Source organism: Typopeltis vanoorti, chromosome 2 (assembly GCF_054136105.1).
Source record: "Typopeltis vanoorti isolate ZY-2024b chromosome 2, IOZ_Tvanoo_1.0, whole genome shotgun sequence".
NCBI lineage: Eukaryota > Metazoa > Arthropoda > Arachnida > Uropygi > Thelyphonidae > Typopeltis > Typopeltis vanoorti.
Genome location: NC_143550.1, coordinates 102801390 through 102825775, shown reverse-complemented (window position 1 = coordinate 102825775; position 24386 = coordinate 102801390). Strand labels below are relative to the sequence as shown.

At 34.7% G+C, this 24386-nt stretch overlaps 1 protein-coding gene across 2 annotated transcripts in view; it reads right to left on the bottom strand.

Moving 5' to 3' along the window:
* Window positions 1–24386, bottom strand: part of l(2)k10201 (zinc finger protein 511 lethal (2) k10201) — a 99989-nt gene that overhangs the window by 25169 nt on the left and 50434 nt on the right. The window lies entirely within an intron of this gene.

Sequence of the window (24386 nt, the reverse complement as noted above, 5' to 3'; positions counted from 1 at the left end):
TTGAAAATGTCAACTGTGTTGTGAATGGAGAACCTGTGGAACAAGTAAAACATTTCAGCTACTTAAGCACGATTTTTACTGAAGATGGTAAATTAAATATAGAAATAGACAACAGAATCAGCAAAGCTGGTATGGTGGGAAGTCAATTGAATAAATTCATATGGAATAAGAAAGAAATTAGTCGGAACACTAAATTAGCTGTATACAAGACAGTGTTCAAACCAGTTTTAACTTATGGATCTGAGAGCTGGGTCAGAAGTAAAACACTTGACCAAAGACTAGAGACCGCAGATATGACAGTCCTGAGAAAGATTATAGGCGTGAACAGATGGCATCAATGGCAATATCATATTAAAAATGAGGATATTAGGAAAGAACTGGACATTGTCAGCATCCAGGAATGCATTAGCAGAGCTAATCTCAGGTGGTATGGTCACTTAAATAGAATGGGAGAGGAAAGATTAGCAAAACAAGTGTTCTCTGCCAGGCTGGCAGGAAAACAACCCAGAGGAAGACCAAGATATAGGTGGATTGATACGGTACAAAGTGCCTTAGACGATAGAAATATAAGATCTGATAATGTTGGAGTCTTGACAAGTAACAGACTGATTTGGAGGAAAATTGTAGATAGGAAGTTAGTAATGATGCAATTTTTTCATGTAGTACTGTCATATCCTGTACACCCCTTGAGGATACATGGCAGGAATTTGATGATGATGATCTTAAAAATTTAAGGTTGAATTGAATTACTAATATCAGATATCCACATCTGTTATATATGACTATCCATATTTCATATTCCAAGCATATAACTTTTGATAGAAGTCTGATTATTCAATGGTTTAAGTATCTCCCTTTTTGACTTCCTCTACTTGCTACATATTAACATTAAGACCTTTCCTATCCACATGTTAGATATATCAGTTTTCTTCCAATCTTTGGCCAAATATTGTGTGTTGCATATTAGTAATAAAAATGTATGACTTATAAGTACACAGTGCATGGTGAATAGTCCAGGGATATCTGGAGGAAGCATTATCACACTATATACTCAAGGTCAGGAGAGTAAATCAGGTGGCAGTTAGATGGATGAGTAGTATCATTAAGCATGAGCTGCAAAGAAAATGTTGTGGAGGGTATATAAGCAGAAAGGTGACCAGCTAATTCATGAACAGTGCAAAGATCAGACAAGAAAGGTGATTAGTTTGGTAAGAAGGCAAAATCATATTAAGAAAAGAAATTAGCTAAACTGGTGAAAGGAAATCCCAAAGAGTTTTTTCAAATTCTTTGGGATTATATGGCAAGGGGGAAGGAAGAATGACTATGGAATGATAACTTTAAAGAGTGTAGATGGTAGAGAGGTAATGGAGGCAGATGAAATTGTCACTCTCAAATGAACAATTTAAAAGTGATCCAGATATCCCTGGATCACTATTAAATGATCATTTTGCAAGGGTATATCATCCAAGCGCAGATGTTATTATGCCAGATGTGACAGCAATTGATGTGAGAACAGAGAGAATGAAGAATTGGAAGTGCTTAGTATATTAAAGAATCTCAATGTAAATACAGCTGTGTGATTTGTTGGGATATCGGCTCTCATTTTATGAGAATGTACAGGAGAACTGGCAATGGCTTTGATTAGGCTATTTAAGTCTCAGCTCTGGCAAAGTCCCAAGAGAGTGGAAGGAGGGTAAAATAATTGTTTGCAAAAGGAGGATCTAAGTCTGTGGTAGCACATTATAGACCAATTACTATCCCAGGAGTGGTAGTAAAAGTAGTGGAAAAGTTGATCAAAAAGAAAATTTAGGAATGGGTGGATAATAATATGACACACTATGAGCACGCAGCATAGTTTTGTGAAGGGTCTGTTATGTCATAGTAATCTACTCACTTTTTATCATAGCATGACAACTAAGTTGGATAAAGGGAATAGTTACACAATGATACTGTTGCAAACTATAACAAATGGGAATGGATGGGCAACTGATGGACAGATACCAAAAAGTAGTATATAGAGCAACAGAATCCAGGAGAAGGCAGATGACTAGTGGTGGGCTGCAGGGCTCTGTGCTTGGACTGCTGTTGTTTAATTTGCACATAAATGGTATAGGAAATAATTTGAAGGGAGATATTCAGTTGTTTGCTGATGATGCAAAGTTGGGTAGGGTATTAGTTAATCAAGGTGATATGATGTTGAGAACTTGCAAGATGATTTAAATAGGCTGACAGTATGGGCAAAACATAATGGATGTTAATTTAATATGGAAAAGCACAAAGTTATGCATTTTGGGATAAAAACATTACATGCTGCGTATCACATAGAGGGAACTGTGCTCAAGGAAATTGATGAAGCCAGGGATTCGGGAGCAGTAGTAGATAGAGATTGGAAGTTTAGAATGCATATTGCTAAAGTAGTCAGGGTAGATAACAAGTAGAGATAATGAAGTTATCATGTTATCATTCCTATTTATAAAGCCTTGATATATTACCACATCTGAAATATTGTGCTCAGGTCTAGTCAGGTCTGGGTTTCTTGGGGAAGAGGAAGTAGCAGAGAGAGGATCATGAGGCCAGTGACCAAGATGGTAAATGGTCTGTGGAATACTCTCTATGAGAACAGATTGAGGGTTTGTGTATTGCAAAAGTTGGTTGATAGGTAAAACAGGAGGAATATGATAGAAACATTTAAGTTACTTAGAGGCTTTTATAAGATTGATGCAGGGGAGATGTTTCAGCACTTGGCTAGAGAGAGAGAGAGCGAGAGAGAGAGAAGAACAAGAGGCCATCCCTGGAAGTTGGGTAAGAATACAGTTAGCAAGGGCATGATTTTTTTTGCTTGGAGAGTGTTGAATGAATGGAATAGGTTGCCTGAGTCTGTTGCAAGTTGTCTGAATTTGTTAATGGTTTCATGGAGAAGTATGATTATCTATTGCGATACTGCATTGATAGTTTGGCTCTCTCAAGCCAAACTATCAATACAATATCTCTCTGAGTCTGAGGACCCCATGGAGGTGCCCGTGCAATAATAAACCCACTTCTGACAAGCAATACTGCCTATGAGGACCGAAGTGGCTTAAAAAGTTTCATTTGGTCTCTACAGCAGGTTTCTGGATTATCTAATCCTTAATTCACCCACAATATTAATCCTATTGTACTATAGTTAACATATAGGTTAGTGGCACTGTGGAATAAGTTGACCTAAATGTGTGCCCCACTTTTATTGTTTTAAAGTGATTTTTACAAACACAGCAGCAATTCTCAAAAGGATTAGCATCATGTAGAAACCTGTACTCTTTAAGTGTTCCCATAACAGTATTTTTTATTCATATAATATCAGCCACATGTAAGCACTAATGCCTATTGCAAAAAAAAAACAAAAATAGCAGCATCACAGCCCAATGATGACAGAGTGTTAAGGGCAAAATTCAATGCAGGACAGTTGACCAACATCGATAAATCTAACGAAGCTATCAAGCTGTAGACACTACAGACACCAAAAAAAAAAAAAAAAAAAGAAGCCTTCTAAGCAATTTCTGTCATCAATGGTCACATGCTTGGTGCATAAACATCAACAAATTAGCACCTCAACTTTTTGTGAGCTTGAATTAGCATTTCTTCTGCCCACTGTGCTTCCCTTCAGTGAAACAGTTCCTGAACTTCGAAAAATGCATTAATAGCTTAGAGCAGCACTTCACTGCAATATGAAACGTCATCTTGCAAAATCAAATTAATTAGTGGCAGGTAATTAAAATTACCTGCCAACAATACTAGCCGGCTCCACAGCCTCATCGCATCAATGGTGCACAACTCAATTGATGCCAAAAACAAAAAATACAATGCCATAATCAATACACACTCTTTGACTCAACTTCCACATCGAAAGTAATGATACATTGAAGGAAGACATCAAAAAACTGACAGAAAAATCCAATTTTGATTTCAGAAAATTCACCAGATGCTGAACACAAAAAGGGATGGGACAACTTTCCCATGATTGGTGAAAGTATTCTGTGTCACACCAGCAAGTGTGCATCAGAACTAACTAATGTGCAGCTGTGAACAACCTCAAAGTCAGATCTCCCCAATCATGTATACGAACACAACATGACCTTACATTTAGTCAACATGAACAAGGTCCAAGACCTAACCAACAATTCAAAGAAAAACCACAAAGTGGTAATGAAACATGGCACATTGACTACAAAAAAGGAATTAAATAATCAAGCAACGTTAACAGCCAAAGTACAAGTACTGCAGGAACGTATCTGACCCACTTGGTCAAAAACAACCCCACAGTGACTTCCAGCTCCACTTTACAAATATATGTGGTCTCTGCTCCAACTTCAACAGTGTCCACTTCCATTTCTAGTCTGCAAAATCCCACCTGCTTTTTTTTTGTTGTTTTTTGACAGAAACTCAAATTTCAGCCTTTCTGAGTACAACCTATCTTAACTTTCCCTCAATACACACTCTTCGACTCCTTTTGGCTCAAGGGCAGTGTTTGTTTATACGTTTGCTCTGACATACCATGCCACAGAGTACTGAACTTAGCATCTCTAAATCACAATCTACTCTGGCTGAAAATATCTCTGCACACTCTGTTAAATTCATACTGTCTATATATTGCTCTCCCAATGCCTGCAACCACTTTGAGTACAAAGTGGTCACACTCATTTCACAAATCTTGCAGTACACAAACATTCCAAGCTTCAAGATTTTCTACAACCCCATACCTAAATAACATCAATCTTCATACCATTCTTCAATGGAGTGATGACAACTAACTCACCTTCAACACTATCAAAACACTCCTACCTTTTCATGATTAATGGAATCTAAGTTCATTGTTCATTTTTTTCCACCTATGATACTACACAGATCAGAATGTTTCTTGATCTGAAATTTACCTCTTGTTTTTCCTGGTGCAAATACATTGCATCACTAGCTTCCTCAAATGCTATTTCAAAGATGGTCTCTTTCTGCTTCAATCTTTTCTACAAGCACCTTCACAGATGCTGTTCCACTAGGCCTATTAAAAAGAGGAGCAGTGCATGTCCAATTTACAGTCAAACTACAAACCCACCAACCCTGCTTCAAATTGTCCTCTTTCATTCCATCTGCTTATATTTGCTGGAACACCCTTCTTCATGAAATGTTGCCAACAAATGGAACAACAACCACCACCACAGGCATTTCAAGAAGAATTTGAATAGGTTCCTTCTTCAGTAAACCTCGCCCGTAGAAGTTATTAATATGATATAGGTAGAGTAACCTTTTATTATGTGAAAATGATATAAAAATTTAATTTAAAACTGTCTTTCCAGTTTGGCTATGATATGAAATTTGCAAGAAACTTGGTAGAAATATAAACAAATAACAAAAACATTTTTTGTAGAACAGCTACAAGAATTATTTTTAACGGTAGTCTGAAAGTTACTTCATCATCATCATCAAATTCCTGCCATGTACCCTCAAGGGGTGTACAAGATATGATAGTACTTCATGACAAAAATTACATCATTACTAACTTCCTATCTACAATTTTCCTCCAATTCAGTCTGTTACTTGTCAAGACTCCAACATTATCAGATCTTATATTTCTATCTTCGAAGGCACTTTGTACCACATCAATCCACCTATATCTTGGTCTTCCTCTGGGTCGTTTTCCTGCCAACCTGGCAGACAACACTTGTTTTGCTAATCTTTCCTCGCCCATTCTGTTTAAGTGACCATACCACCTGAGATTAGCTCTGCTAATGCATTCCTGGGTGTAGACAATGTAAAGTTCTTTCCTAATATCATCATTTTTAATATGATATTGCCATTGATGCCATCTGTTCACGCCTATAATCTTTCTCAGGACTGTCATATCTGCGGTCTCTAGTCTTTGGTCAAGTGTTTTACTTCTGACCCAGCTCTCAGATCCATAAGTTAAAACTGGTTTGAACACTTTGTATACAGTTAATTTAGTGTTCCAACTAATTTCTCTCTTATTCCATATGAATTTATTCAATCGACTTCCCACCATACCAGCTTTGCTGATTCTGTTGTCTATTTCTATATTTAATTTACCATCTTCAGTAAAAATCGTGCCTAAGTAACTGAAATGTTTTACTTGTTCCACGGGTTCTCCATTCACAACACAGTTGACATTTTCAATGATTCTGCCTATTTTCATTGTCTTTGTCTTTTTATTGCTGACCTTCATACCATATCTATTACAACAGCTATTCAATTTAGTCAGAGAATCTTGAAGACCTGTAGCGGATTTATTTAGAAGTATAACATCATCCGCATAAAGCAAAGAGCTGACATTAACATCTCCAATTTTGATATCGTGCTTAATACCACTTTCCTTCAGAATGTGATCCATATAGATAATGAATAACAGAGGGGATAATGTACATCCTTGTCTCACACCAGATTTAACATTAAACCATCTTCCTGTACTTCCTTCAATTCTAACTGCTGACTTACAACTCAAATAAAGACTAAGCATTGCTTGATTTAATGCCCCATCGACACCATATAACTGCAGCGTATTGAATAGCTTCTCTCTTGGCACCTTGTCATATGCCTTTTCCAAATCGACAAAACTTAAATACAGATCTTTGTTATATTCCCATGCTTTCTCGACTATTTGTCGTAACGTGAAGATTTGATCCTGACAGCCTCTATTTGGCCTGAATCCAGCTTGTTCTTCACCAATCTTTTCTTCCACAATTCTTCTCAACCGTTTCTCAAGTATACTTGCATAGATCTTACCAGGAACACTCAGTAGGGAAATACCTCTGTAATTCTCACATGCAGTTTTATTTCCCTTTTTATATATGGGTACTATGAGAGCTCTACTCCAATCATCGGGAATTCGTCCCTCTATCCAGGCTTTCTAAACTATGCAGTGTAGCCACTGTAAGACTCTTATACCACCATACTTCAGCATTTCAGGTTGAATATCATCTACTCCTGCTGCCTTTCCACATTTCAAGCCTTTGATGGCTTTTTCTACTTCAAGTATGGATATGTATTCCTGACTGTATGCCTATTGAGTGTTTTTTACCACTGTGCTATCATCACTGTTTGTTTCATTTAGCAGTTATTCAAAGTAATTACTCCATATTTCAAGGATATCTTTTTCTCCCGTTTTCATGTCACCTTTATCATCTCTAACTCCTTTTAAAGCACTCTTTCCTCCATTCCTAAGCTTCTTCAACAACCTCCAGAATATTTTGCCACCTTCTTGATATTTATTTTCTATATTCTTGCCAAAGTCCTACCATGACTTTTGTTTAGCAAGTTTTACAGTGTTTAGCATTCTTGCATTTGTCACTATATTCTCTAAGAGTACAAGCTGACTTATTTGACAGAAACTTCTGATATGCTTTCTTCTTTTCCTTCATCTTTAACTTTCTGTGTCCAACACGGAGTTCTGATTTTTTTTATCCTTGCAGACAACCTCACCACATGCCTCTCTGGGTGAATCAATCAATGTTTTCTTCAGAGTTTGCCACCGAATCTCCAAGGTTTGATTCCTGTTCTCAAACTCTTTCATTTTTTCTTCAATAATCTTTGTGTATTTTAGTCTACAGTTCACATCTGAGAGCTGCTCAACTTTTATTCGCTTTAAAACTTTCTTACATGTCATTCTTTTCAATATGAAATTCAATTTTATCCTGCTCAAGACTAAATAGTGATTACTTCCAATTTCAAATCCTCTGTACACTCTGGTGTCCTGCACCAGGGAGAAAACATCACTATCAACAATAACATAGTCAATGAGACTTTTCTTATTCCTTGCCTCTTCTCTCCATGTGAATTTGTGCACATTTTTATGTTGGAACATGGTGTTAGTAATAACCAGTCCATGTCCTGAGCAGAAATCCAACAGATATTTTCCATTATTATTAGCTTTGTCCTTTTCTCCAAATTTTCCCAAAATATTTTTGTATGTCTCACAATCATTTCCTACTCTGCTATTTAGATCCACAACAAGGACCAACTTTTCCTTTTCCATTGTGTCAGTTGCTTTTTCTAAAGCATCAAAAAATTCCTCCACTTCTACCTTAGTAGAACCTTCTGTGGGACCATAGGCACAAATAAGTCTCATTGTCCAGTTCCCCATTCTCATATTTGCCCACATTACTCTACTTGAGACTGACTGCCATTCAAGAAGATTAGCCTCGTATTTTGTGTTGAATACTATGGCTACTCCTTCTTTGCCTTGATTGTCATTTCCTGAATATAACATTTTGTATTTACTGCTCAGAAAGATCTCACCAGTTTTGGTCTTTTTTGTTTCAGTCACCCCTATTATGTCGATCTGGTACTTATCTAATTCCTCAGCTAGCTCCATTTCTTTGTCATTCAGGCTTCTTTTGTTGATAGTACCGATCTTTAACTCTGGTGATGTTGAGTTGGGGTTTGTTTTCAGATTTGTTCCAGTGATTTTTCGCTGTTCGCCCTGGTTCCCTGGCGAAAACAATGGGTGCCTTGTTTAACCTGGCGACGCCCCACCCAGCATGAAATTTTGTCATGTCGTACCATCATTTTTTATTTTGGTTTAACCAATAAGAATACAATTTGGTTGGCTAAATCCCAAATTGCCAGCCCATCCTTGTTCGTTCAGTATCCAAGTAGATACCCAACAGGGTGCATCACGAGAAGGTGAGGATTGGACATTAGGTCAGAAGCCCTGGTCAGTTTTCCGCATTCCTTTAAAGGCTATGTGGAGGTCTCCTCTCAGTTATACAGCTTTGACCCTTAAGCACCCCTGAAAGTTACTTTTAGACTGTAATTTTTGGTGTATGATTTAACTTATCTACTACTCCAAAAGGAATAGTGATTTTACCTCTGTTATGGAATTTTATTATCAAAAATATGGTTGTTAGACTTTTCAGTGTCATTATTTTCTATAGTTTTTATTTCTTTAAATGTTCCTGATTGGTTAAGGATCCTCAATATTTTATAACCTTAATTAAAATGCAAGTTTATATCATTGTATTAAATAAAGAAAATAAAAGAAATTTCTTTTACTTACATTAAAGTTAAAAATCCTATTTTATAACCCTCCATTATAATATTTTTTAATCGTATAGGATTAATGAAGGGGAGGGGAGATTTCAGAAGTTTTTACCATTCATAAGAGCTCTTATGAATGGTAAAAATGTGTGAAACTGGTTGCATAAAAAAGTAGGAAATTTTAGTAATTAAATTTCTATGAGGAAATTTCAAGTCTCAAAGAAAGAATTCAATTACTGCTCAAAATGGAAATAATCCTACACTGGCTAAAGGTACCAAATGGAAATAATCCTACACTGGCTAAAGGTACCAAATGGAAAAAGATTATCACTCATTTTGCTACACTGAATGTAAGAAGTTTATTTCTCAAAGAAAACCAAATAGATGAAATTCTATATCAAGAGAAAATCAAAACTGCAGTATTACTGAAACAAAGCAGAAAAATCAGGGAACCAAAGAAACTGATAACTACATACATATCTATAGTAGAGTGCAAGAGGACCAGAGATCAAGAGCAAGAGTATTAATCATGAATCACATCATCATCATGCGTATCAAGGATTTAGGACTAGCATGGCCTGTTCCGGCCTTAGAGGTCACCGTTGAATCGTTTAAGAGGGCGTCCTGGTTTTCTTTTTCCTAATGGCTTGTACTTTAAGGCTTGTTTTGGTAATCTTTCTGTTTTCATTCTTTGAACGTGTGCCATCCATTTATGTTTATATTTTTTAATTTTTTCTATTACTGGTTCTTGGTTTAATTCTTTCATAATTTCTTCGTTTCTTTTGTGATCAAATAAGGTATACTTTACAGTTTTTCTCATAAACTTCATTTCTGCTGTTGTTAATCTTTGTTTTTCTTTTTGTTTTATTGTCCAGATTTTGCTTCCATACATTAAGACTGGTAGGGCTAATGTACTATATACTTTTAGTGTGGTTTGTTTTTGAACTAGGTTTGGTTTAAATATAAAGTTAATCACACCTGTTATTTTTAAATATTTTGCAATTTTTACGTTTATATCTTTTTCATTTTCATATGTGATCGTACATCCTAGGTAGTTAAATGAATTCACCTGTTCTAAGATCCTGTTATCTATTACTATTTTAGTTTTTGCTGGATCTTGTCCTTTAAAGGCCATAGTTTTTGATTTTTCTGTTGATATTATCATACCATAATCTTTGGATATCTCATTTAGATCTAAAATAGCTTTCTGTAAGTTATCTTCAGAATTTGTAATTATTATTTGGTCATCGACAAAGAGGAGAGTGTTTAAGTTTACTGTAGAAGAAAGTTTAATTCCTTGATGTAAATTTTTATTCCATTTTATTATTATTTCATTTAAGGAGATATTAAAAAGAGTTGCTGAGAGGGGACATCCCTGCCGGACCCCTTGGTTTATCTCTCTCGTATATGATAGCTCATGATTTAATCTTATTTGTATTTGATTATTTTCATATATACTTGTGATAGCTTTTAGGATATTATTTGGTATGTCTTTCTTTTAATATGTAAAATAATACATTTCTTTTAACTTTGTCAAATGCTTTTTCAAAGTCAATAAATACAATATGTGTTTCTAAACTGTATTTTCTTCTTTTCTCTATTATTAATTTTAGGCAAAAGGCCGAGTCTATACATGATCGTCCTTTTCTAAATCCATTCTGTACTTCTAAAATAAAGTTTTTGGAATATTTCATTAGTTTGCTATTTAAGATTCATCAGTTTGCTATATATTTTGTAACAGGAATTTAGTATACTGATACCTCTATAGTTTTTAGGGTCATCTCTATTACCTTTTTTAAAGATAGGAATCACAGTTGCTTTTTTCCATTCTATTGGGGGGGGGGGGGGGGGAGATACCAGTTGAGTAAATTTTATTTAAAAATAATGAGTCTTTCTTTGAATCTTGTTCCTGCTTATTTATATAGTTCTGAACCTAGCTTATCTTCTCCAGGTGATTTTCCATTTCTTGTTTCTTTCAGGCTGATTTCTAATTCTTCTTTAGCTATTTCCTTTTCATTTTCGTTAATTGTTTGCCAGTTGTCTTTTTTAAAATATTTGTCTGTCCACAGTTCTGTGTAGTAATTTAGAAATTCTTCTAATTTCAATTCAGTGTTTAATTTTATGTTTTCTTTGGTATCTGCATTTAAGTGTTTCAAAATCTTATATACATTGGGTCTTATTTTATATAAATCATGTTCTAAATTAGAAACAAATTTGTTCCATGATTCTCTATGTCTTTTTCTGACTTCTCTTTTAGCTATGGCTCTTATTCTTTTATATTCTATTTCATCTTCTAATCTTTTACTGCTTAACCATTTGTGATAGGCTTCTTTTTTCTTTTGATTATTTCTTTGATTGTATCATCCCAGATCTTCAGTTTTTTCCTTTTATTGAATTTTTTGGACTTTCCTAAGCTTTCATTTGCTGCTTCATTTAGTATCGTTTTTATATTAAGCCATTCTATTTCTACATTTTGTTTTATTTTATCTAGATATTGGTTAATTCTTTGTTCATATAGCCATTGTACATTTGTGTCATTCAATAGTCTAGTTTTATAAACAAATGTTTCAATTTTTCTTTCTGTTCTTGTTACTTGTAGCCATTTAGGTAATAATCTTAATTTTATTTTAACAAGGAAGTGGTGACTGCTTATTTCATATCCTCCGTAAACTCTAACATCTAGTGAAAATTTTGATGTCTTTTCATTTAATATGAAGTAATCTAATATTGATTTCCATCCTCTTGCTGCCCAAGTATATTTATGTATGTCTTTATGTGTTTATAGAAGGAATTCATTATTTTTAGGTTATTATAAAATACAAAGCCAATCAATTTTTTACGTAATCATTTTTATTTATTTTATTATATATGTTTTGTAGCTGATTATAAAAATCAATATTATCCTGTTCTCTTCCTTCTTCTGGGGCATATAAATATCATGAATCACAAATCCCTTAAAGACAACATCAATAACTATAAATACTGGGACGAAAGCATATTACAACTTAGATTGAAACTTAGAAGATATCTTGCAGTTCTTGGATTATATGCTCCAGAAAAGGGGGAGAGAAGAAGATAGTTAGGTTTCTATAACCAACTCCAAAATATAACAGAGGAAAATACACAAAAATTACATGTTATTACTGCTAGGTGATTTAAATGCTCATGTAGGCAAAATGAAAATCCAAAATCATGTGGGAACTTTTGGAGAATTGGTAAAAGATAGAAACGACCAAAGATTAATCGATTTCTCTATCTATAATAATCTAAGAATTATGAATACAATTTTCAAACACAAAGATGTTCATAAATCACATGGTCAGCAAGAGGATCAAAATCTATTATAGACTATACAATAGCAAATAATGAAATAGGTTGATTCATTTTGATGTTATCTTCCGAGGTTTTTTTGAAATTGAATCAGATCATTATCTATGTGTGACATCAATACGGCACCCCCCCCCCGCTAAAAAAATGGATAAAGATATAGTTTTCTTTTATCAGCAAAAAATAAATGAAAAATTACAGCAACTACCTTCAGATGAATCTATTAATGAAGGGTGGAATCATCTCTGCAATATTTTAGAAAATTCAGCCCGAGGAATCTTGGAAATGAAAAAAAATAGAAAAAAAAAAAAAAAGGTCTTCATAACTGAGACCCAGAAATTAGGAAAATGATAGATGAAAAAAGGAAAGCCTATAAAAAGTGGTTAAGCACAAACAAAATAGAGGATGATATTGAATTTTAAATACAAAAGGGCAAGAGCAAAAAGAGAAACACGTAAAAGATAAAGAGTTTCAATGAACATTTCATTACCAATATTGATAAACCTCAAATGCAAACATATATATTTATAAGACAAATGAATAATAACCTTAGAGAATTGATCAAGATCAATACCATACCTTTGAAGGATTGGCTTAAATACTATAAAGAATTATGGACAATTGATGACAACCTGCTCTCAGAACCATTATCTGCAAATAAAGTCAGATGAAGATTTAGAGTCAACACTTAAACAATGCAATGATAGAATCCCCAGGAGAAGATGATATCAATATGGAACTTTTGAAATTCTCTGGAGACAAATTCAGATACAAACTACCAGAATTCATGAATAAGATCCTAAATGGCCAATTACCACCAGAAAACTGGCAAAATGCTATGATCATCTCCATCTTCAAAAAAGACAATATTAACGAATGTCAAAACTATAGATGCATTAGCCTTTTAAACACTGGATATAAAATATACTCAAGTCTCTTAAAGACTAAATATTATGAAAATATTTTTGGAGAGGAACAAAGCAGTTTCTGTAAAGCAAGATCCTGCACTGAGATGCCTTTTCACTCTCAAGCTCCTGATAGAAAAAAAGAAGAGAATTCAATTTAGAGACCAATATATTATTCAAATTATAAAAAGGCTTTTGATAAAGTCAACCATAATAAGCTACTGGAAATTTTAAGAGATGACAACATTCCTAACCAGTTAATTAAAAACCAATTTTCATAAATATAACAATAACCAAATTAAAATAAAGATAGCTGCACAAAAATCTGAATCACAGAATATAAATTCAGGTGTCCGACAAGGATGTAGTTTATCGCCACTCCTCTTTAATATCTATATGAATAATATTATGAGAGAGTGGAGGGAAACAACCAGTTTTGGCATCCACATAAATGATTATGCCAACATCGATACAATTTTATTTACCGACGATCAGGTTCTAATTGAAGATAACAAAGATTCACTATAAGCAGCCTTTTCGTTAAATGAAATAGCAAAAACATACAAGATGGAAATCTCCACTTCCAAAACCAAAGTCATGGCATTTAAAGGCAGAGACCCAATTAGAAGCAAAATTTGCATCAACAATGATATTATAGAACAGGTTAATATATTCAAATATCTAGGCTACCACTTATCTTATGAAAGAGAGAAAGACATGCAACATAAAATAACTAATTATATAGAAATAACAAAAACTATTAATCAGATTTTTAAAAAAAAATTAATTAGATATTTAATCCAAATTTAATAAGCAAGAAAACAAGAATAAGAATCCATAACTCAATAGAAAGACCTATCCTAACATATGGTTCAGAAGCCTTGGCCATAACTCAAACAGACAGAAAAAGACTGGCAAACTCTGAAATGAGATTCATGCACAAAAAAGCTCGATGTAACAGACTAGACTTCAAAAGAAATAGTGATATCTTAAAGGATATCTGTTTTAGACTACATCAATCTTTATATATATATATATATATATATATATATATATATATATATATATATATATATGTATGTATATTATTAAAAAGTTTTAATGACTGATACCGAGAGATAAAGAGATGACATGGTATATTTGAAAAGATACTACTAGTTTACTAGTTTCGTTGAATTGATCAACATCTTCAGGTATCACAATCAAAGAAATATATAAAAAATTACAGAGACTTAAAACTGCATTAACAGAACAAGTACAAAAGACAGTAGCGTGGTTTGAAAACAAAATGCGAGCTTGAGTTCCAAATAAACGTAGACTACGCGCTGTCACGAGTGCACCAATACTGAACAGAGGCAACGTGTGCGTCTATATATATAGAGAGAGAGAGAGATAGAGACAACATAAGAAAATATGAGTGAAGGAAGACTCCCCAGAGAGAGATACAGAAATATCAACCTCAAAGGAGAAGGAATACAGGACAGCCTTTGAAAAATGGAAAGGAAGAAGATAAAAAAATATGAAATTTTAATAATTAAATTTCTATGAGCAAATGCAAATAGCAACATAGCAAAAACACATTAAATTTAATTACTAAATCACTTAAGGAATTGACAACGTAGATATGAATATAAATTAAATTACACTTTAATAAATATTTCCGATATTTCGACAATGTCACGTTGCCATCTTCAAATGGAACTTATAAAAAAAAAAAGGCATGTGCACGTAGGCACTCTAACACAGTAACAGTAAAATCAGTTACTGTGTTGTAGTGCCTACGTGCACATGCCTTTTTTTATAAGTTCCTTTTGAAGATGGCAATGACGTTGCCGAAATATCGGAAATATTTATTAAAGTGTAATTTAATTAATTTATATTCGTATCTATGTTGAAATTCCTTAAGTGATTTAGTAATGCATAACCAACGTATAAGCCTGTCTACGAGAACATTAAATTTAAATAAAACACTCAAAATTGTTTTTAAAAAATGCAATTAAATTTATCTCCTTTGTAAAGATTGCAATTTAAATAAATTTCCATAAGTGTCTGAACCCTTTTTTTGTTGAAGATAATTTTCTTTTAACAAAGGAATCTTGACATATGTAAGATCAGTCTTGATATAAAAACATGAATTAATTCTATTCCCAAAGCATTACAGTTTTTACCAATTCCAGTAAACAAATTGATAACATAAAGAAATTTGTATTATTTTTTTTAAATCTTTAATTATAAACATTTTTTTTCATCGCCTTACTCAGTCATAATGGTCTTTGCACAAATACTGAGTAAAACAGGCTGATCCTATCTGATTATTTCTCAAAGAATCCAAAAATCCAATATCATTATAACTTGATGGAAATCCAAGATCTGTACAAAATTCAAACTGATGAATAAAGGAATACTGCCATTTCTTCAAAATTTGAAAAGTGTCATCATCATCAAATACTCGATATGTACCCTCACGCTGTGTAAAGAATAGTATGATAATACTACATGAAAGGGTTACATCAGTACTGACTTCCAACTGATAATCTTCTCTACAATTAATCTGTTATCTGTCAGGACTTCATTTTTGGTCTTCTAAGGCACTTGTTGCCATATTAATCCATACTGATCATGAGTCTTCCTCTTTTTTTCCCCCCTCATCACCCTGGGAAAAAACTTGCTCTGCTACCACACCATATCATACCTATACTACCTGAGATTAGCTCTGCTTACACATTCCTAAATGCTAACAATGTCAAGTTTGTTCCTAATATTCTCACTGTTAATATGATTCTATTCATCCATCTATTCATCCCCTCTCTGTGGATTACAATCCTTGATCAAGTACTTCATTTCTAATCCAGATCTCAGATCCATAAGTTAAAACTGGTTTGAACAGTTGTATATTGCTAGTTTAAGTGCTCTGACTAATTTCTCTCTTATTACATATAAATTTATTCAGTTGACTTCCTATCATACTAGCTTTGCTAATTCTGTCTATTTTTAATATTTCTTCTATATTTAATTTGCTATCTTCACTAAAATTGATTAAATAGCTGAAGTATTTTACTAGTTCTATAAGTTCTCTATTCAGGATGTAGTTGATGTTTTCAATGTCCCTGCCAATTTTTACAATTTGTCTTTTTTTATTGCTATTTTTCATGCCATCTCAAATTTGATACATTTATTAGTCAATTTAGTTAAAGAATTCTGTAGATTTGTTCTGTATTTGTTTAGAAGTACAACAACTGCATAAAGCAAAGAGATAAGTTAGATCTGTGTGTCTTAAGTACTTGGAGGAACTCGTGTTGGAGGCTTAATGAAGTGAAAAGCACTGGGAAAGGATTAAAAATACTATTTAATTCTGAACAAACACGGTTGCTTAAAACTTCCCAAAATATGGAAAACATTAATACTTCAAGATCCCAGTTTACTTTGAAGGCCACCAACAGGTGCCACACCTAGTTAGGAGTCTAGTCCTTCTTCCACATGTTTCATTTAGTTTTGTGTTACCTCTGTGTGTGTTACAAGTTTTGTATTGTACTCCCAAGATGTCTCTGTGACTACAACAAAATATTGAGACAAAATCTTCAATGAAAAAATTGTAAGATCTCTTTTTCCTTTGCCATCTATTCCAGATATTTCTCTTGGAATAACAAAATTTACCAGCAGACAGAGGGATACTAATATGGATTCTGTCTCCCAGCCAATTATTTCATGGAGGATTTTGAAAAATAAGTTCTTGACCCAGCCTCTCTTAAACTTTCTATGTCAATGATGTGTTCTCCATTTTGGTCTCATGGCTCCAACACCTTAGCCTGTTTCCTCTGTCACCATAATAGTCTACACCCTAGAATCTAATTTACAATGGAAAAGGAAACTAATAACAGTAGCCTTTCTAAACACCTTGGTAACATGCTTTCCTAATGGTAATCCCCTCCTTCTCAGTAAACAGGAAACCCATTCACACAGGCAGATACATTCACAAACTTTCCCATCATTCCCTCTCTCTCAACAATATGGTATTATAAAAACAGTAAGTAATACAGCATATAACCCTTGTTCCAATGAGGCCTCCCTTGGGGAAGAACTCAATTACATACACTGTACCTAACTATTAGATAGGATTTTTTAATCCTAAGGAATAAAAATAATAATCCTTTCCTCTATTCATGATCTTCTTTCTAGAAAGATTTTAGTAATCCTATGACCATCCCTACATCCAAGAAACATCAGAAAAAAACAGCGGGAATTCTAAAGATAACCTCTGCATATCTTTCAAGCCCCACTTAAAACTAGTTAACCTTAACTGCTCCGCTAAGGAACAACTATTTCCTCTCTCATTTCTCAGTCTATATAGTGCTTCTCCGTTCCAGCAAGCTGACCTACTATGAACAGACAGGAAGATTAGTCACCATCTGCAATCATGACTATCATCAACTGGGCCTTGCAGACAATGCTCAAATATGATTCATAGAATAAACTGGAACAAAACTATCATGCTTCATTACAACAAATTTAGAACAGACTATTTCTAGAATCTGCAGATGCCCTGAACAAATATGATTCCATAAAATTCTGAAAATATCAAAAACATTAATACTTCACAATCTCAGTTTACATGCAAGGATGCTGATGGGTACCCCACAAAGGGTGTCCCAGATAGTTATGGCTCAAGTCTTTCATCCACATTTAGCTTAGTTTTTGTGTTGCCTTTTTGTGTGTTACAACTTTTGAATTGTACTCCCTTAAAATATTTCTGTGACTGAAATGAAATATTGGAAGAATTAATTAGTATTTTTAATCATTTTGTAGTGGTATTTCACTATATTAATCTTCCAAAATGAGCTAGTTTGATATCTCCAATTTTGATATCAGGTTTATTAGTATTATTTTCATCAGCAGACCTCTATACAGTCAAGAGACACATGCACAGTTCATCATACCTTGACTTAATCATTCACTGTCTCTGCACTCATCACACTTTCAGGCAATGCATTCCAATTAACCACCACTCTCCATGTCAAAAAACCTACTCCTCATCCCCTTGCGCATACCCTTCTTATATAGCTTCCAGAGATGGCCACTTGTTCTCCCTCCGTCTCCAGCCATTCTATGAAAAATCTCATGCACATTAATCTGGTAATTACTCTTTACCAAGTTATATGTTTCAATCATCCCTCTCCCCTCCTCCTATCCACTAGGCTCTGTAATTTGCATCTCTCAATCTGTCCTCATACTCCACATTCCAGACTCCTAAAACCGACTAAGTCAATCATCTGAAACCTTCTCCAACAACCTGTCATCCCTTTCAAAACTGGGTGATCAAAATCTGTGCATAGTAATCCGTATGAAGTCTGATCAAAACCTTGTACAATGGAATCATAACATCCTTACTTCTACATGTCAGTGTTCCTGGCATTATTGGCATAATCCATTGTGCTGACTTCACAAAAATTTAGCAAAATGTATCTGAAATTCCAGGTCCCTATCCACATCATCAACCTCAGATCATTCACTTGCTCTATCAATCTTATACTTTGCACCCCATCTTTGCTTCCTATATTTTAAAACCTTACACTTCACTACACTGAAATGACATCTCACACGCACTTGCCCATTCACCCAGTCTATTCAAGTCATCCTCTTGCAAGGATACAACATCTGTTCTATTCTTCATTCCCCAAATTTGCAACCATCTGCAAACAACTGAACATCACCATTCAAGCACCCTTCCCAATGGCTTTTACAAATAAATTAAACAACGACTCAAAACAGTTTAATGTCACTTTCCTTCCTAATGTGATTCATATACTGTATTTTCTGGTGTATAAGACGCACCCAAGAAATTTAATATAATTTTCTGGAAAAAACCTAAACTTTAAAGTATGATTTAAAAAAAAAAAAATGGATAAAATAATAGGTAATTTTTAATAGTAAACTGACCTTTCAGAAACCTGCAAAACCCATGTCACTATCACCTGACTCTTCTCTATCATCATTAATTGACTGATTTTTGTTTTTGTATGCATACAAAGTCCACTGCGTTTCATGAAACGGTAACACCATGACGCACCATCTTTAAAATCTTCAATGTTACGCTCACAGGCTACTTTGACTGCATGTGTACGAATCACTTTTGTTGAAATGGCAATGCCATTTTGCCGATTTTCTTGCGCCCATTTCAAAATTTCAGTCTCTAGTTCTGGCCACTTCGCAATTTTTCCATGTTCCACACACTTTTCTTTACGCAAATTGTACAAAATCTCCTTCTGACCATGCCAAGTTCTAATCATTTTTTCTGTAGGCAGAGGTCCAAAATGTCTTTCAGCTTCCCTATTCCTGTGTTCTTCCGCATATTTTACAACCTGCAATTTGTAACTTGAAGTAAATGAATGTCACCTGTTTTCCATCACTAAAATCTACGGGGAAATATCAAACTGAACACAAAATATCTCAACACGTCAACTCAATACTGATAAACATCAGTAACTGATTACTCGGATAAGATATTACGAAACTTGAATAGGGGCTCCCCGATCTTAGCCAATGACACGCTATAAGTCATGTGAAGGTCACGCATCAATTTGATTGCACCATTAACCGCTTACAAAGATCTTGGAACATAAAAGGGAGTATGTATGACTTTGAAAAGAGGAAACAATCTTTATCTTCATTATATAAGACACACCCCCATTTTTAAGATGAATTTTTAAGGTAAAAAAGTGTGTCTTATACAGGGTGTTCGGGATAAATTTGACAGTTTCGTAAGGAAAAAGAAAATCTTCTTTGTATCTATTAAATTTAATGAATTGACAAAAAAACATTACAGGCAGAGTTAATTACAATACTATCAACAAGATTTACTCAAAATAACCACCATTAGCATCGATCACAGCTTCAATTCTGCTTCGGAACCTCGAACAAGCTGATGCTACAGTCTCCCTGGGAAGGGCCGCAAAAACTGTTTTAATTTTATCCATTAACTGGGCTTTAGTATTACTGGAAGTGCGATTGGTGTCTTTTTCAACTGCGCCCCATACAAAATAATCCATGGGGTTAAGGTCTGGGGAGTTTGGAGGCCAAACATTTGGACTGGTGAAGTCGTAGAAATTTTCAGACAACCATTTTTGACTTTTCCCAGAGGTGTGGCAAGGGGCCGAATCCTGCTGCCATACATACGGCCTACCATTGGCTACCCTTGTTATCCAGGGCTTGACTACAGTTAGCAACTCCACGAACAAAGCCCGAATTCCAATGCCAGGGTTCTTCAACACCTGTTCCTGCAGATTTGCGAGGAATTCTGCTGTACGAACGCAATCAGATCGTCTGCTAGGGATCTTTCTTCTTGCTACATCCTCGTAGTCACCATTGCAAGTCTCTAGTTCATGCCTGATTGTTTTTACTGTATTCAGGGAGCATTGGGCAGCAGTCGTAATATCCTTATTTTGATGGCGGGCACGAATCATCATGATACAAGTTATTCTCTTCCATGATTCAGGTGGGTTCCAGCTATCCATCCTTTCTGACATCTTGTATATGAATGAATAAGGGTCCAAACTTTTAAATGAAGAGAAGTGTGTATTAATACATGTAACTTACGGAAAAATATAATTAATTATAAATATGTCAAATTTATCCCGAACACCCTGTACACCGGAAAATACGGTAGATAATAACTTTGGGGAAATTGTGCATCCATGTCTTATACCCGATTTAATATCAAACTATTTTCCTATGCCTCCTTCAATTCTAATTACTGACTTACAATTCAAATACAGGGACTGTGTTGCTTGATATCATGTCCCATTTACACCATATAACTGTAGCATTTTAAACAGCTCTTCTTTTGGCACCTTGCAATATGCTTTTTCCACACCCACAAAACTTGGATATATATCCTAGTTATATTCCCACAATTTCTCAACTATTTGTCTGAAAGTAAAAATCTAATTCTAACAATCTCTATTTGAAAGGCTGAGAAAAATTGTTGAAGTTTCTCTTCAACAATTTTTCTCAGCCTCTTCTCAAGTATGCTTATTGCTTTGGGAAGAAATCAAAAGGCTCGGCTGGAAGTTTCTTGCTATTTGCTCTTTCAAACTTTATTTTGAAAGCATCGATAGTTTTCTTGCAGCTATTTCAGGTTTGAGTATAAGCACTAAAGGAGAATGCAGTTCTTGATGTAAGCCAGTTGTGGTATGTTTAATTTTTTATTTGTATAGCCTTAGCACATCTTTTGAAGAATCAGGGCTTAGTTATAGGATGGCAATTAGAGTAGTGTGGGGGAATGTAATCTTTCCATGCCAGTAAGGATTACTTCAGTGTTATGTTCAGTGCATATGTCTGGGTTGGAAGGAGGCTGGAAACAATAGTTCAACCATGGGAATGGACACAGAAATCCCACCTTGCACTGTTATAATGCCAAACTACTCTTGTATGGGAGTGACTGTGTAAGCATGGGGGAGGAGTCAAGCACTAGGTTGTGGTCAGAATTACCTAGGATGGTAATTCTGACCACATCTCTGCCTGATAAAGGTTAAAGAGTGTGTAGTTTGGAAAGTCTTCTTCTTCTTCTTCCCTCTTTTACTTGCAGTGTCGAGGGTTTTCTATTCATTTAACCGCAACTAAACACAAGGATAAGGTGGTTAACCCTATGCTTCCTGGTGTATCCCATGTCTGTAGAAGTGTTGAGTTCTCAAGGCCGGTTTTACTACTTGCGGAATGAAAAACCCCAGATAAACTGGGGAGAAAAATCCTGCAGTCCATGTCCAAGACCAGCTAACTTGGCTATGTCTAAGAAATATCCTAAGCTTCTCACGTCAGCGATAGGAATCGAACCCAGGAAACTCCTTTCCCAGGCACATGGTTGCAAAGTGCATAGCCACTCAGCTAACCGTGTGGACTAGTTCGGAAAGTTGAGATGAATATTACTTCATCTCAACTTTTCGTTTCTGCCAGAAACAGTAGGTCAAGTCCCATGAGAACTGTAAATAACCTTGTTTGTTTCTATGTATATTTTGCAAAATATTAATGTAGCTAACCCTGTGGGAAGTGAATGTATTTACTGTTTTAACATCAAAAACAAAGGCAATACTTTCCCAGGGGAACTTTGTATATGTATATAGTTATGTGTAAGAGCGCAGGAAAAGTTGTTTACTAGTTCTGTATATAAGAGTTGCTTACTGCGCTAACACCTTTAAAGATAGTATCTAAGAGTGCCGCTAGGTTTAGAGAAATTTCCGCGGCCACGAAAGGAGAAGCAAAGTATCAAAGAGTTCTACTAGTTTTAGAGACAAGTTTCGGAGGAGAACACTTAAACTTAAAAGATAATAAAAGAGTCATGCCGAATTCTTCGGGGTTTATTACCCTTAGTGCAAGGTTCCGAGATCACAGAATAAAAAAGGACAGCCAAGCATAAGGGGGCTTCCCGGTTCCAGTCCAGGGGGCAGAGAGAGAGGGGACTTCCAGACGTTGCCGAAGAAGAAAAGGCTTCCAGACACCAGAGAGAGAGGGATCCTGGTTAAGAGTTGGTGGCAGTTCGAGTTATTGGAGACGGCAATCATCCAGGCATTTTCGGTGAGCCAAAGCAGAGGAGAAAAGGCAATGTAAATTAGCCAAGGCAGCTTTGCTCGGAAGTTTTTCTTTTTGCTGTGGGAGCAACCTTTTGCCGGAGCTGAATGAGTACCGCAGTCCCCAGCCTGCTATTTATTTTCCCCGATATTACTGAAGCTAGACATTCCTGAGGAAGCTTAAGATCTGAGATGAAAGAATTGCCTTAGAACTTTTTTGTGCAAGACTTTTGACTGAATGTGCGATACAGAATGTTTGTAAGTTCCATACTTTTGTACAATTCCTCTCATAGTATGTTATAGAAAGACTTTTAAGAATTTGGTTAATATTGTGCGATTTCTATTGTCATATTAAGAGAATCGATTGGTATATTGGAAGTTGATATAAAAATTGTAAAAATAACTTAACAGAGAGTCAGTTAACCTCTTTGCTAGCAAACTAGAAGTTTAATAAGTTGAATTTGTAAGCGGAGAGTAAATAAGATTGTGAGTTAAAGAAGTTAATTAGTGTTAAAGTAAAAAGGTTCTAATTTATGCTAAAGATTTTTAAATGGATAGAGAAAGCAATCTCCCTATTGTTTAATTCATGTATAATTTGTAAATAAATGTGTTTTAATTATTTTTTAAAAGAGTGCTGCCTGATCTTTCATTTTACAACTGCACTGTTCTTAAATAAATCTTGTGAGCAGGAAATAATTTAAGGCAATAAAAATGCAGTTCAGTTACGAACCACGACTGTTAAAGTAAACACGGATAAAAGAAACTTTGCTTGTGAAAGAGAGGGAAATCTACCAGAAGTTTTATTTAGTCTTATGCCAATTAAATGATATATTGGTTGCGCAGTCTGACAAATAAATTTCCAGCATTCATAGGCATTCGACTAGTAAATACGGAAGGTGGATAATCACAATATGCAGTAGAGTAAATGAGAAAGGATAAGAGAGAAAAAGCGCATTAGAGTAAAAACTATAAAGAATTAAGAATAGAATAAAGAGATAAAAAGATATTACTAATAATTACTTCGGGATTAAAGAACTGGAATTCTCTTATCATTTATCTTTTCTAGTACCTCTCTTTTTTCTTTAAAATAGTATATTTATCTTTAAGTTCATTTTCCTTTTAGATAGTATTTCTTAGACATACACCCTCTGTCCAAAAAGAAACCGAACTTTTGATAGAAAATAAAACACAGGCCAATTATAATTATTGAAATCATTTATTTCAATCAATATACTCTCCCTCATCTTCGATACAGGCATTTGGCATGTATCGAAGATGAGGGAGAGTATATGGTCAATTAATTCGTTAAATGAGTTTTTTATATTGGTTTTTGGGATACTGTTGAGGGTCGTGGTTACTGCTGCTTGAACGTTTTAAATAGTGTCGTATCGCCTTCCTTTCATCGGCAAATGAAGTTGAGGGGGTAGAGAAAGAAGTCACAGGGTGCTAAATCAGATGAATACAACAAGTGATCCAACACGCAAACTTAGTTTTTGCTCAAAAACTGTCTCACAATGTTCAAATGATGAGATGGTGCATTATTGTGCAAAAGTGACCAGCTGTCTGCATTATGATA